This window comes from Macaca nemestrina, chromosome 5 (assembly GCF_043159975.1).
Source record: "Macaca nemestrina isolate mMacNem1 chromosome 5, mMacNem.hap1, whole genome shotgun sequence".
Classification (NCBI taxonomy): Eukaryota; Metazoa; Chordata; class Mammalia; order Primates; family Cercopithecidae; genus Macaca; species Macaca nemestrina.
In genome coordinates, this window is record NC_092129.1 from 161,243,697 (window position 1) to 161,256,911 (window position 13,215).

At 36.4% G+C, this 13,215-nt stretch overlaps 1 long non-coding RNA gene across 2 annotated transcripts in view; it reads left to right on the forward strand.

The window, feature by feature from the left end:
• LOC139363494 (uncharacterized) overlaps window positions 1–13,215 on the forward strand; it is a 588,541-nt gene that overhangs the window by 527,136 nt on the left and 48,190 nt on the right. The window contains exon 5 of one of the 2 annotated variants that reach the window (XR_011623987.1): window positions 8,196–12,383. The exons of the other annotated variant lie outside the window; for it this stretch is intronic. This is a non-coding gene — a long non-coding RNA (uncharacterized lncRNA). Of the gene's footprint in view, window positions 1–8,195; window positions 12,384–13,215 lie in introns of those variants that run through there. 2 annotated transcript variants of the gene reach the window in all.

The following is a 13,215-nucleotide window of genomic DNA, read 5'->3' on the forward strand; positions in this document are numbered from 1 at the left end:
TCATGTCCTCACGTTTCCAAACTCTGCTGACTTAGGTTGCTATTTTCATTCAGTGTTTTAGTATTATTTGGATGTTAAAATTCTGTTTCTTTTCTACTCGAGATAGTATGTGTTGCATTATACAATTAATTTTTGATTATAGAGTTGACCCTTGAATAAAATGTGAACTAGCCTTAAAAAGTTAATTCAAGTTGGTATAGCTATCTGTCAGCAGACTCCCATAAGTACCCTGTTAAAGTACCCTGTTAAAGCAAAGGGCTGGGGTACTGACCCCCTGTGTAGTCAAAAATCCACATATAACTTTGGATTTCCCCCAAAACGTAACTACTAAGAGCCTACTGTTGACCAGAAACCTTATTGATAACATAACAATTGGTTGACACGTATTTTGTATTATGTAATTATTACATGCTATATTTTTACAATAAAGTGAGCAAGAGAAAAGAAAATGTTTTTAAGAAAATTATAAGGAAGAGAAAATAGATTTACTATTTATTAAGTAGAAGTGGATCATCGTAAATATCTTCATCCTCATTGCCTTCCCATTGGGTAGGGAAGAGGAACAGAGGAGGAGGGTCGGTCTTGCTGTCTTGGGAGTGGAAGAGGTGGAAGAAAATCTACATATAAGTGAACCTGGGCCGTTCAAACCCATATTGTTCAAAGGTCATACATGTTTGTTTAGATAAACCAACACATTTACCATCTTTTTTTGGTCTTCATTTCTTCTTACATCTCAGACCACCCATGTGGAATCATTTTCTTCTGCCTATAGAAATTCCTTTAGTTAGGATCTTTTTGTGGCTAACTCTTAAGTTTTGTTTGCCTAAAAATGTCCTTACTTTCATTATAAATTATTCTTAAAAGTTATTTCCCCTAGGGGTAGAATTAATGGTTTACAATTACTTTATTCTAACTTGTTAAATATATTTTTCCATCATCTCTGGTATCTACTGGTGCTGATAAAAATTCAGCTGTTAGTCTGATTATTGCAAATTTGAAAATAGTCTGCCTTTTTGATGTTTGTTTTTAAGAACTTCTCTTTTTCTTTGGTCTTCAAAATTATGTGACATTTGAAGACCTCCCAGTCCTTTGCTGAATGCCTCTCCAATCATTTCAGTTCCTGAAGCTTGTTCTCTAGGAGGTTCTGTAGGGAGGTGTGATGGTTAATTTTATGGTTAACTTGAGTGAACTAAGAGATGGCCAAACAGCCAGTAAAGTAGTATTTCTGGAGATGTCTCTGAGGATGGCTTGAGAAGCGAATTGATGGACTGAGTAAAGGAAGACCACATTCACCAATGTGGAGAGGCCTCATCCAATCTTTTGAGGGTTCAAATGGAACAAAAAGGCTGAAAGGAGAATTCTCTTTGTTGTCTTGAGCTCAAACATCCATCTTCTTCCCTGGAACATCAGAGCTCCTAGTTCTCAGGTCTTCAGACTCTGAAACTTAGACCAAGATCATCTCTTTGTACCCTCCCCATCCTCTCCTATCTTCCCCCACTCCCTCCAGTTCTCAGGCCTTCAGACTCAACTAGAAATTACACCATCAGCTGCCCTAGGTTTCTGGCCTTTGGACTCTGACAGAATTGTACCATGAACTTTCCTTGTTCTCCAGTTTGCAGATCACAGACTGTGAGACTTCCTAGCCTTCATAATTTTGTGAGCCAATTTCTCTTGATGAAGATCTATCTATCTATATCTATCTATCTGTCTATCTATCTATCTATCTATCTATCTATCTATCTATCTATCTATATCTTTCTTCAATTCTGTTTTTTTTCTTTTTGTGGAGAGCCCTAATACAGAAGAGCACAAGGAACAATATTGCATGAGTTATTGAACATTCATAAAGTTTCATTGATAGCTTTTAGAATCAAAGGTCATTTTGACTAGATACAAAATTCTAGCTCACATTTTCTTGAGTAACTTAAAATTATTACTCCTTTGACATATGGTATAAAGCATGATGACAATACGATTTTTTTTGAATTTTTTGTAAGTGCCTTAGTCTTCATTTTGTCTAAGTGCCTATATACGTATATATGTGTGTGTGTGTATGTATGTATTCATATGTATATACATAAAACTTTTTCCTTAAAGTCCAATAATTTCCTGAACTGTATATTGGTATTTGTTATTTGGGTCAGTTTTCCAAGGTAGAGAATGTACATTTCCATATGTATTTTTAGATTGATTTCATGGTGACAACATTTTTGTGAATCATGCTTTTTAGTTTTTGTTTGGTTCTATTGCTTTGGTTTTCTTTTTCAAGAACACACACATGCACACACACACACATACACATATACATATGTATATGTATGTATATGTATATGTATATGTGTGTGTGTATATATATGTCTTTGTTTTCTTTTTCTTTTTTGGTCTATTTTCTATCCTGATCATTTTCTGCAATTGTTTTTTTTTTACTGAAAAATTTACATTTTCTGTTTTTTTTTAAGGTATCAACCATTCTGTTTATTCTCTTTTATATGCCTTTAATTTAGTATTTATTGCAAGAATTTTCTTCTTTAATTTCTGATTTCTTTTTTGGATTCTATCACATCTCTTCACATCTTTGCTATTTCAAATGCCTTGTTTTGGAATTTGATTTTGATATTTGTTTGTGTTTATAGCTTTTTAATTTTTTTTCTAATTTCTTTTATCTCATTTAAAAGTATTGTGTTATATTTTTCTGAACATATCATTCCCTGTGATTTCATTGCTGTCACAGGTACAACTGGCTGGGGCCAGCATCATGGACAGTAAAAGAATTTGCCAAAAGCCAGGCACAGTGGCTCATGCCTATAATTCCAGCACTTTGGGAGGCCGAGGTAGGTGGATTGCTTGAGGTCAGGAGTTTGAGACTAACATAGTGAAACCCTGTCTCTACTAAGAATACAAAAATATTAGCCAGGTGTGGTGGCACGTGCCTGTAATCCCAGCTACTCGGGAGGCTGAGGCATGAGAATTGCTTGAACCTGGAAGGTAGAGGTTGCAGTGAGCCAAGATCAAGATGCTGCACTCCAGCCTAGGTGACAGAGTGAGACTGTGTCTTTAAAAAGAAAAAAGCAAAAAAAAAAAAAAAAAAAAAAAAAAAAAAGACCAAGACAATAATGAGTAAAGAAAGGCAGATTTATTAAAGTACAAAGATACATTGCAAGAATGCAATGAGCAGCAGCACAGCAGAGAGAAGGCTGTCTGCCAAGAAACAGGGGCTGGGAGGAAGTTTTATAGAGTTGTGCTGGAGGGACTTATTAAAGTACAAAGATACGTTGCAAGAGTGCAGTGGGCAGCACAGCAGAGAGAGGCTGTTTGTCAAGAGGCAGGGGCTGGAGGAAAGTTTTACAGGGTCATGCTGGAGGGGCTACAGGAAGAATGAGGTCATGCTGCTGGGGCTACATGTGGAGGCAGGTATTTGGGAACAGGATGTTGTGCCAGCAGGTTGTCTGTGATTAGTCATTTCTCAAAACATTGTTCTCCGCAATCTTGGGCCCCTTCCTCATTGTTGCTTACTTAGCGGGACTCCACAATTGTCTAGATGTATATTATTATGGACTTTATTCTTATTATCTTATAACTTTGTATAAAATTTGATCACAATCCTTTCTTCCTTTTTTATTATTTTTTTTTCCTCTTTCCTTTGTTTTAAGATGAGATGAAGTGGGGGTTTTTTGTATTTTTAGGAGGTAATACTGGGTCAAGTGAAATTTTAGCTTCACCGCTTCAGAGTTTCCACTTTTGTTACTTTAAAAAGAATCAATATATGTCTTTACACTTTCTGAGAACTGTCTTGTCTGTTCCCTTCCAACACATTAACCCGTGGGACAATCTGGCCCACCAGTTGCTTTGTAAATAATGTATTATCAAAATGCAGCCACAGCCAGTTACCTATTGCCTTTGGCGGCTTTTAGGCTGCAGTTGCAGAACTGAGTAGTTGTGATGGAGACTTTGGCTAGCACAGTCTGAAATATTTACTCTTCATCTCTGCAGTAAAAGTTAGCACAACCCTTACTTTGATCATCTTTCTGCCCCCTATTTTAACCCTGTCCTTCTCAAATTTGATTAAATTCCTACAAAGTTCTCCATATTGGTCTTTTCACTAGAAGAGGGCTTTAGATTATTAGTTTTGGGCCTTTTCTGGGGCTCAGACTGCTCCAGCACCTTCCTATGTCATACAGCTCATTTGATTTCATCCTTGAATTAGATTTTGCTGTACTTCCTTCAATTTTAGTTGTTATTCTCAGATTGATTTGCTTTTCATGTTGTATTTTGTAACATTGTTCCAACCATAATTCTTCATTCTGGAAAGAGCAGTTGGTTCCAGTAGAGCAGTTGGTTTCAGTTTTTTTGTTTGTTTCTTGGGACAGAGTTTTGCTCTTGTCGCCCAGGCTGGAGTATAGTGGTGCAATCTCTGCTCACTGCAACCTCCGCCTCCCGGATTCAAGTGATTCTCCTGCCTTAGCCTCCCAAGTAGCTGGGATTACAGGCAGCGATCACCATGCCCAGCTAATTTTTGTATTTTTAGTAGAGACGGGGTTTCACCATGTTGGCTGGGCTGATCTCGAACTCCTGGCCTCCCAAAGTTCTGGGATTACAAGTGTGAGCCACCGCACCTGGCCTCATTTATTTATTTATTTTATTTATTTTTATTTTTTACCAGACATTTTCAACTCTTCAGATGTCGCAATTTGGGTGTTTTATATTCTTCTACCAACTGAGCAGACACCCCCCCCCATTCTGGTCTCGGTCCCAGCTCAAAGGTGTTGGGTGATAATAGTTTCTGTTTCTGTTTTTGTTTTTGTTTTGAGACAGAGTCTTGCTTTGTTGCCCAGGCTGGAGTACTGTGGCACTATCTCGACTCACTGCAACCGCCACCTCCCAGGTTCAAGTGATTCTCCTGTTTCAGCCTCCCGAGTAGCTGGGATTAAGGCATGCACCATCATGCCTGGCTAATTTTTGTACTTTTAGTAGAGACGGGGTTTCACCATGTTGGCCAGACTGGCCTCAAACTCCCAACCTCAAGTGATCTGCCCACCAAAGCCTCCCAAAGTGCCAGGATTATAGGTGTGAGCCACGGTGCCCAGCTTAGGTGATAATTGTTTTAACCTGTTTCCTTCATTTCTTTAAAATTAAAAAGGAGTTGTAGTTTCATTTTGCAGTGTCTAACACTTCCTATTTGTTGTTTTGCCTTTTCAGTTTTCCAGTACCTGTTTAACTAATTTCTTGTATTGTAATCCTTCTGTTTAAATAACTGACATGGTTTCTATTATCCTGACTGAATTGTGACTAATACTAATGTTAATCTTCGGTACTGGTGAAGATTTTTGAAAACAGGCATTGTCTTATAATGACAATGAGTATGTAAACTAACTTGAGAACCATTTCTCAGCTGTTATTAAAATGTAAATATTTATGTTTTGATTCAGAGTTTGACTCCAAGGAATCTATCCCAAAGAATTTTATGTGCATAATAATATATGTACATAAGTATTGGCTGTGTATTATTTAAACTATCAAAAAATCAGAAAAGAACTAAATATAAATCAAGAGGAGAGATTTAAATAAAATATCCAATGTCAAATATCATGGAATGGTATATAACAATTAAAAAAAGAGAGATTGGCTCATGTAAGAATCTGAAACAAGCTCCAAAATTTACTGTTAAATGAAAATAACATGTCACAGAACAATGAATATATCATGGTTTCATTTTTATTTAAAGTGATACATGTATAGATACATGAACAGAAAAAAGATAGAAATCTTCATCCTAGTTTATTAACAGGACACATCTCTGCTAAGAAAATCGAACTTGTGGCTAGTGAGAGAGTGACTTAGGCATTCTATTCTACATGGTGCTATATGGTTTTAATCTTTCACAGTGGTAATTTATTCATGTGTTAATTGCACAACAATCAATATACATGTGTGTGTTTGTATATATGTGTGTGTGTGTATATGTGTATGTGTGTGTGTGTACATATATATATATGGATTAAGCCTTTTAAGGAATGGGCTGTAAGGAGAAATAAACTTGGAAGAGGGAGTTGACTCTCTGGAGGGAAAGTGAGAAAGGATGAAAATTAATGATGTCAAATTGAAAGGGTTATAAAAAGAACAGGGCAAGGACTGAAGCTCACTAATGGAACCTGATTCCAAACTTTATACTATATCATTCTGAATTCTGTCCTTTCATAGTAATGAATCCAGTAAATTCTAATGGCTTGTGATTTTAGCACACTGCCTTAAAAATGTAAAGGAAGTAAAGAAAAGCCTAAATTAATATTTTTTAAAAATAAAGTTGAAGGAAGACATACCCGAAAGGGAAAAAAAGAATATTTTTATATTCTGAAAAAAATCTGCATTTTTTAATATACAGAACTTCATCAGTCCTGCATTCCGATGTATTATCATTTTTAAGAAGAAAATATATGCACACACAAATTAATTTTCACCTTCTTGTTATGAATTTTGAAAAATAAGTTGATCATTTGAATTGTCTAGAATATTGAAAAGCAAAAGGTATAATAATTTTGCTTAATGCTTCACAATTTTAATCAGCTTGAAAGTGGGAAAATAAAGTGTATGTAAAAATAGATATTGTAATAGAGGCTGCCTAGAATAAAGACATTCAAGACAGTTTAAATTAGATTGTACTCTTTCAAAAGGTGTCTCATTTGAAGCAAATTGTATTCTGTCTATTATAAAGGTATTCTAAGGAGTGCAAAGATTATTTGAGGTGAAATAACTGGATCTAAGCCAATGGAAGTAATTTGGATTGTTTAAGAGAGGATGTGTGATAGCATCTATCTCTGAGAATATGTTCAGAGTGGAGCAGCTAATCTAAATACAATGAGTACCCTGCTATTGGCAGACTTCATTAATAACTTGTATGGTGGAAACCTCTTGACTGGTGAGAAATCTGTCCAGTAAACATTGAAAAAGTGGCCATTAAACCTAAATCTGGGAGTGACTGGTCAACAGCACTTTAATATTAAATGCAGTGCTGTAAGTATGCCTGACATTTCCAATCTCCTTTCTCAAGCCAACTGCTGGCTACAAAAATATTTTGTTTTTATTTTCTCTCACCAGAATCAAGTATAAAATTCTAGAAATGTTCATATCTGCCTTTATCTCATATATATGAAATATGTACATATATGAGACAGGGTTTCTGTCTCTCATGCTGTCACCCAGGTTGGAGTGCAGTGGTGTGATCTCAGCTCAATGAAACCTCTGCCTCCTGGGGTTCAAGCAATTTTCATGTCTCAACCTCCTGAGTAACTGATACTACAGGTGCACATCACCATGCCCGCTAACTTTTTTGTATTTTTAGTAGAGATGGGGTTTCACCATGTTGGTCAGACTGATCTTGAACTCCTGGCCACAAGAGACCTGCCTACACTGGGCATCCCAAAGTGCTGGGATTACAGGCATAAGCCACCATGCCCAGCCTCAGTGTTATATTTTGAGCATTTCTATATTCTATAACTTTAGTTCTTGCATGAAGAAATGTTAATTAAATTACCATAAAACACTTATTTAATTTGAACTCTCTGAGAATTATTTTGTCATTTTGGGGAAAAAAGAACATGTACTTATGCTATGCATATTCCAAAATACTAGAAATACTTAACCTTAGGATTGTTTTCTTTCTTTGAGTGATGAAATTACAGCTGATTTTTATTTTCTTTCTTTCTCCTTTCTTTTTTTCTTTCTTTCCTTTCTTTCCTTCCTTTCTTTCTCTTTCTTGAGATGAAATCTCTCTCTTACACCCAGGCTGGAGTTCAGTGACACAATAATGGCTCACTGCAACCTCGACATCCTGAGTTCAAGAGATCCTCCTACCTTGGCCTCCTGAGTAGCTGGGACTACAGGCAAGCACCACTATGTCTGGCTAATTTTTTTTTTTTTTTTAGAGATGGGGTCTCACTGTATTGCTCAGGGCAGTATTTCCTTCTTCATTTTCAGTTTCTCAGCACATTTGCAGACAGCATATGTTACTTTCATACTCAGAAAAAAAGAGTAAATAGCGATTTTTTTTAAAAAAAAGAAAAAATCATAATTATAAAAGTTTGAACTTAAACATTTTGACAAATGAAAAAAGAAGGCTCTCCTGACCATTGTGTTAGTCCATTCTTGCATTGCTATAAAGAACTACCTGAAACTAGATCTTTTTTTTTTTTTTTTTTTAGATGGAGTTTCACTCTTGTTTCCCAGGCTGGACTGCAATGATGTGATCTCAGCTTACCGCAACCTCCGCCTCGCAGGTTCAAGCGATTCTCCTGCCTCAGCCTCCCCAGTAGCCGGGATTACAGGCATGCACCACCATACCCAGCTAATTTTGTATTTTTAGTAGAGACAGGGTTTCTCCATGTTGGTCAGGCTGGTCTCAAACTCCTAGCCTCAGGTGATACGCCCGCCTCAGCCTCCCAAACTGCTGGGATTACAGGTGTGAGCCACAGCGCCCGGCCAAGACTACATAATTTATAAAGAAAAGAGGTTTAATTGACTCACAGTTCCACACTGTACAGGAAGCATGGCTGGGGAGGCCTCAGGAAACTTACAATTATGGCAGAAGGCAAAGAGGAAGCAGGCACATTCTCCATGGCTGGAGCAGGAGATAGAGAGAGCAGGGGAGGTGCTCCACACTTTTAAAGAACCAGATCTCCTGAGAACTCTCTCACTATTATGAGAACAGCAAAGGGGAAATCTGCCCCCATGATCCAGTTACCTCTGACAAGGCACCTTTCTCCAAACACTGACGGTTACAATTTGACATGAGATTTGGGTGGGGACACAAATACAAACCATATCACCCATTATGAATTTCTGGCCATTTGTATATGGTGTTAGAGTGCCAATGTGTTTACAGGAATGAATGAATGTGGTAACCATTAGCAATACTTTTGTACATTAAGCATTTGCCTATATCTCTCATGACCCTGAATTTGGTCCATGCTGGAATTTTTTCCCATGGGCAAAGTGATGATCTGAATGTTTGTGTCTCACCAAAATTCACAAGTTGAAATCCTAATCCCCAAAGTACTTGGAGGTGGGATCTTTGGGAGGTAACTGGGGTTAGATTAGGTCATGAGAATGGAGCCCTCATGACAGGATTAATGCCCTTATAAAAAAAGGAAGAGACAGGAGGTTTGTCTCTCCCCTGTGTGAAAATACAAGGAGAAGATGGCCACCCGCACATCAGGAAGAGAGCCATCAATAGAACCGAATCAACAGACACCTTGATCATGGACTTCTGAGCCTCCTGAACTGTAAGAAATAATATATTATTGTTGAGTACACTCAGCCTATGCTAATTTGTCATAGCTGTCCAAGCTATGACAGACATGGTAGCACCTCCCCATCTCTTTAACCTACACAAACCTCCCCTTATTCTAGGAACTACCAGTCACTGAAGAAGATTTTGTATGATTTGTGACTGGGCTTGATCTAAAGGCCATGTATGTTATGATATAGTAGTCAATGCATTATCAAATAATAGTACATAAAGCCTTCACACCAAATACTAAATCAGACATCATTACCACCAAAATATCAGGGCAGCAATGTTATTTTATAGAAAGAATATTAGATTGTGACCCAAAAGAAATTTGTTGTACCCATGATTTTTTTTATAACTAGTTATATGAACTTTGACAAATCACTGATCCACAATTTACCCATGTGTAAAATTGAGAATTGGATTAAATGTTAAATAGATTCTCTTCCAGCTTTAAACTTGTTTAAATAGTTATATATTTAGGGGTTGCAAATACAGATTTCTTATATACATATATTGCATAGTGGTGAAGTCTGGGCTTATAATGTACATATCACTTGAATAGTGAACATTGCACCCAATAGGTAATTTTTCAGCCCTCAACGCTCCCCTCCCGCTTTCCCAGCTTTTGTAGTCTCCAATGTCTATTATTCCACTCTGTTTGTTCATATGTACCCTTTGTTTAGCTCCCCCTTACAGGTGTAAACATACAGCATCTGCCTTTCTGTGTCTGAGTTGTTTCACTTAAAATAATTGCCTCCAGTTCCTTCTGCGTTGCTGCAGAAGGCATGATTTTATTGTCTTTTTTATGGCTGAGTAGTATTCCATAGTATACATATATGTACACCACATTTTCTTTATCCAGTCTTTCACTAATGGACACGTAGGTTGATTCTATATCTTTGCTTTGTGGAATGATGCCATGATAAATATACAAATGCAGGTATCTTTTTGATATAATTATTTATTTCCCTTTGGGTATATACCCAGTAGTGATATTGCTGGATCAAATGGTAGTTCTACTTTTAATTTTCTGAGAAATCTCCATACTGTTTTCCATAATGGTTATGGTAATTTGCATTCCCATGAACAGTGTATAAGCATTCCCTTTTCTCTGCATCCTTACCAATATCTATAGATTTTTGACTTTTTCATTCTTCTGCATTGGCTAACTAGTTTTCCCAGGACCATTTATTGAATAGAGTGTCATTCCCCCGGTGTATATTTTTGTTGACTTTGTTTAAGATCAGCTAGTTGTAAGTATGGGGTTTTATTTATGGGTTCTCTATTCTGTTCATTGATCTGTCTATTCATTGTTGTGTCTATTTTTATACCAGTACCATGCTGTTTGGGATACTATAGCCTTATAGTATAATTAGAAGTCAGCTAATGTGATGCCTCCAGCTGTATTCTTTTTTCTCAGGATTGCTTTGGCAATTGGGGTCTTTTTTTTTTTTGGTTGCATATAAATTATGATTTTTTTTCTAATTCTGGAAAAATGGTAATTTGATAGGGATTGGATTGAATCTGCAAATTGCTTTGGGTAGTATGGCCATTTTAACAATATTGGTTTCTTCTAATTTATGAGCATGGGATGTTTTTCTATTTGTTTGTGCCACCTACGATTTCTTTAATTGATGTTTTGCAGTTGTTTTTATAGAGCTCTTTTACCTTCTTGGTTAAAAATACTCCTAGGTTTGTGGTTTTTGTGTGTGTGCGTGTGTGTGTGTGTGTGTGTTTTGATGCTATCATAAATGGAATTGCCTTTTGGATTTTGTCCTTGACTAGATCGTTATTGGTGTATAAAAACACTACTGATTTCAGTATGATAATTTTTTACCCTGAGATTTTTCTGAATTTGTTTATCAAATTTAAGTTTTTCAGTGGAGTTTTTAGGGTTTTCTAGATATGAGATTATATTATCAGCTAATCAGCTTTTACCTCCTCTTTTCCAATTTGGATGTCCTTTGTCCTTGTGTTTTGCTCTGGCACGGATTTCCAGTACAATGTTGAATAACAGTGGCAAAAGTGAAGATTCTTGTCTTCTACTTGTTCTTATAAGAAATGCTTTCAACTTTTTCCTATTAAGTATCATGCTGGCTGTGTGTGTGTTGTATATAGCCTTTATTATGGTGAGATATGATCCTTCTATGCCTAGTTTGTTGAGGATTTTTACCATGAAGGATACTGCATTTTATTGAATGCATTTTTGGTGTCTGTTGAGATAATGATATGGTTTTTGTCCTTAATCTGTTTATGTGATGTACCACATTTACTAGTTTGTATATGTTGAATCATCTTTGCATCCCTGGAACAAATCCCACCTAATCATGGTGTATTATCTTTCTGATGTGATATTGGATTTCATTTGCTAGTATTTTGTTGAAAATTTTTGGGTCTATGTTTATCAGGGACATTTGTCTGTAGTTTTGACTTTTGGGTCCTTGTTTGGTTTTGATATCAAGGTGGCATTGGCCTCATAGGATGAGTTACAGAGAATTCTCTCCTCCACAATTATTTTGACTAGTTTCAGGAGGGCTGGTAGTTATTCTTTGTATGTTTGATAGAATTTGGCTATGAATCCATCTGGTCTTGGTTTTGTGTTGTTGTGAGATTTTTAAATTTCTGATTCAATCTCACTATTCATTACTATTCTGTACAGGAGTTTTATTTCTTCCTAGTTCAATTTTGAGAGACTGTATATTTCCAGCAATTTAACCATTTCCTCTAGGCTGTCTAGGTTATGAATGTATTGTTGATAATAGACTCTGATAATCTTTTGTATTTCTATGCTATCACTTATGTCTTTTTTCATTTTTGATTGTGTTTATTTGGATTACTCTCTTTTCCTGGTTAGTCCAGTTAGTGATTTGTTGATTTTATCTTTTCAGAGAACCAGCTTTTCCTTTCATTAATCCATTGTAATTTTTTGGTCTCTGTTTTAGTTCTGCTCTGATCTTTGTTATTTCTTTTCTTCTTTTAACTTTAGGTTTGGTTTATTCTTGTTTTCCTAGTTCCTTGAAATGCAATGACAGGTTGTATATTTATGAGTATTTCACCTTTTTATACAAGCCTTTAATGCTGTAAACTTCCCTCTTAGCAGTGCTTTTTTTCTGTATTCCACAGGATTTGATACACTGTGTTTTCATTTTCATTTGTTTCAAAAAAATTTTTAAATTTTCGTCTGAATTTCTTCATCTATGCAGTGATTGTTTGAAAGCATACTGCTTAATTTTCATTTGCTTAGTTTACAAATTTCCTTTTGGTGTTGATTTCTGGCTTTATGCTACTGTGGTCTAAGGAAATAATTTATATGATTTTGATTTTTTAAAACTTGTTAAGAATTGTTTAATGGTCTAAGAGGTAATCTATCTTGAAGAATGTTTGATGAGCTGATGTATTTTCTGCAGAATATTTTGCAGAATGTATATTCTGCAGTTGTTGGATAGAATGTTGTATAAATGACTATTAAGTCCATTTGGTCTAAAGTCCAATTTAAGTCCAATTTTTTTTTTTTTTTTTTTTTTTTTTTGAGACGGAGTCTTGCTCTGTCACCCAGGCTGGAGTGCAGTGGCCAGATCTCAGCTCACTGCAAGCTCCGCCTCCCGGGTTTACACCATTCTCCGGCCTCAGCCTCCCGAGTAGCTGGGACTACAGGCGCCCGCCACCTCGCCCGGCTAGTTTTTTGTATTTCTTAATAGAGACGGGGTTTCACCGTGTTAGCCAGGATGGTCTCGATCTCCTGACCTCGTGATCCGCCCGTCTCGGCCTCCCAAAGTGCTGGGATTACAGGCTTGAGCCACCGCGCCCGGCCCAATTTTTTTTTTTAAATTTTCTGTCTTGATGATCAATCTAGTATTGTGAATGAGGTGTTGAAGTCACCCACTATTATTGCATTGCTGTCTATCTCTTTAGGTTTAGTAACATTTGTT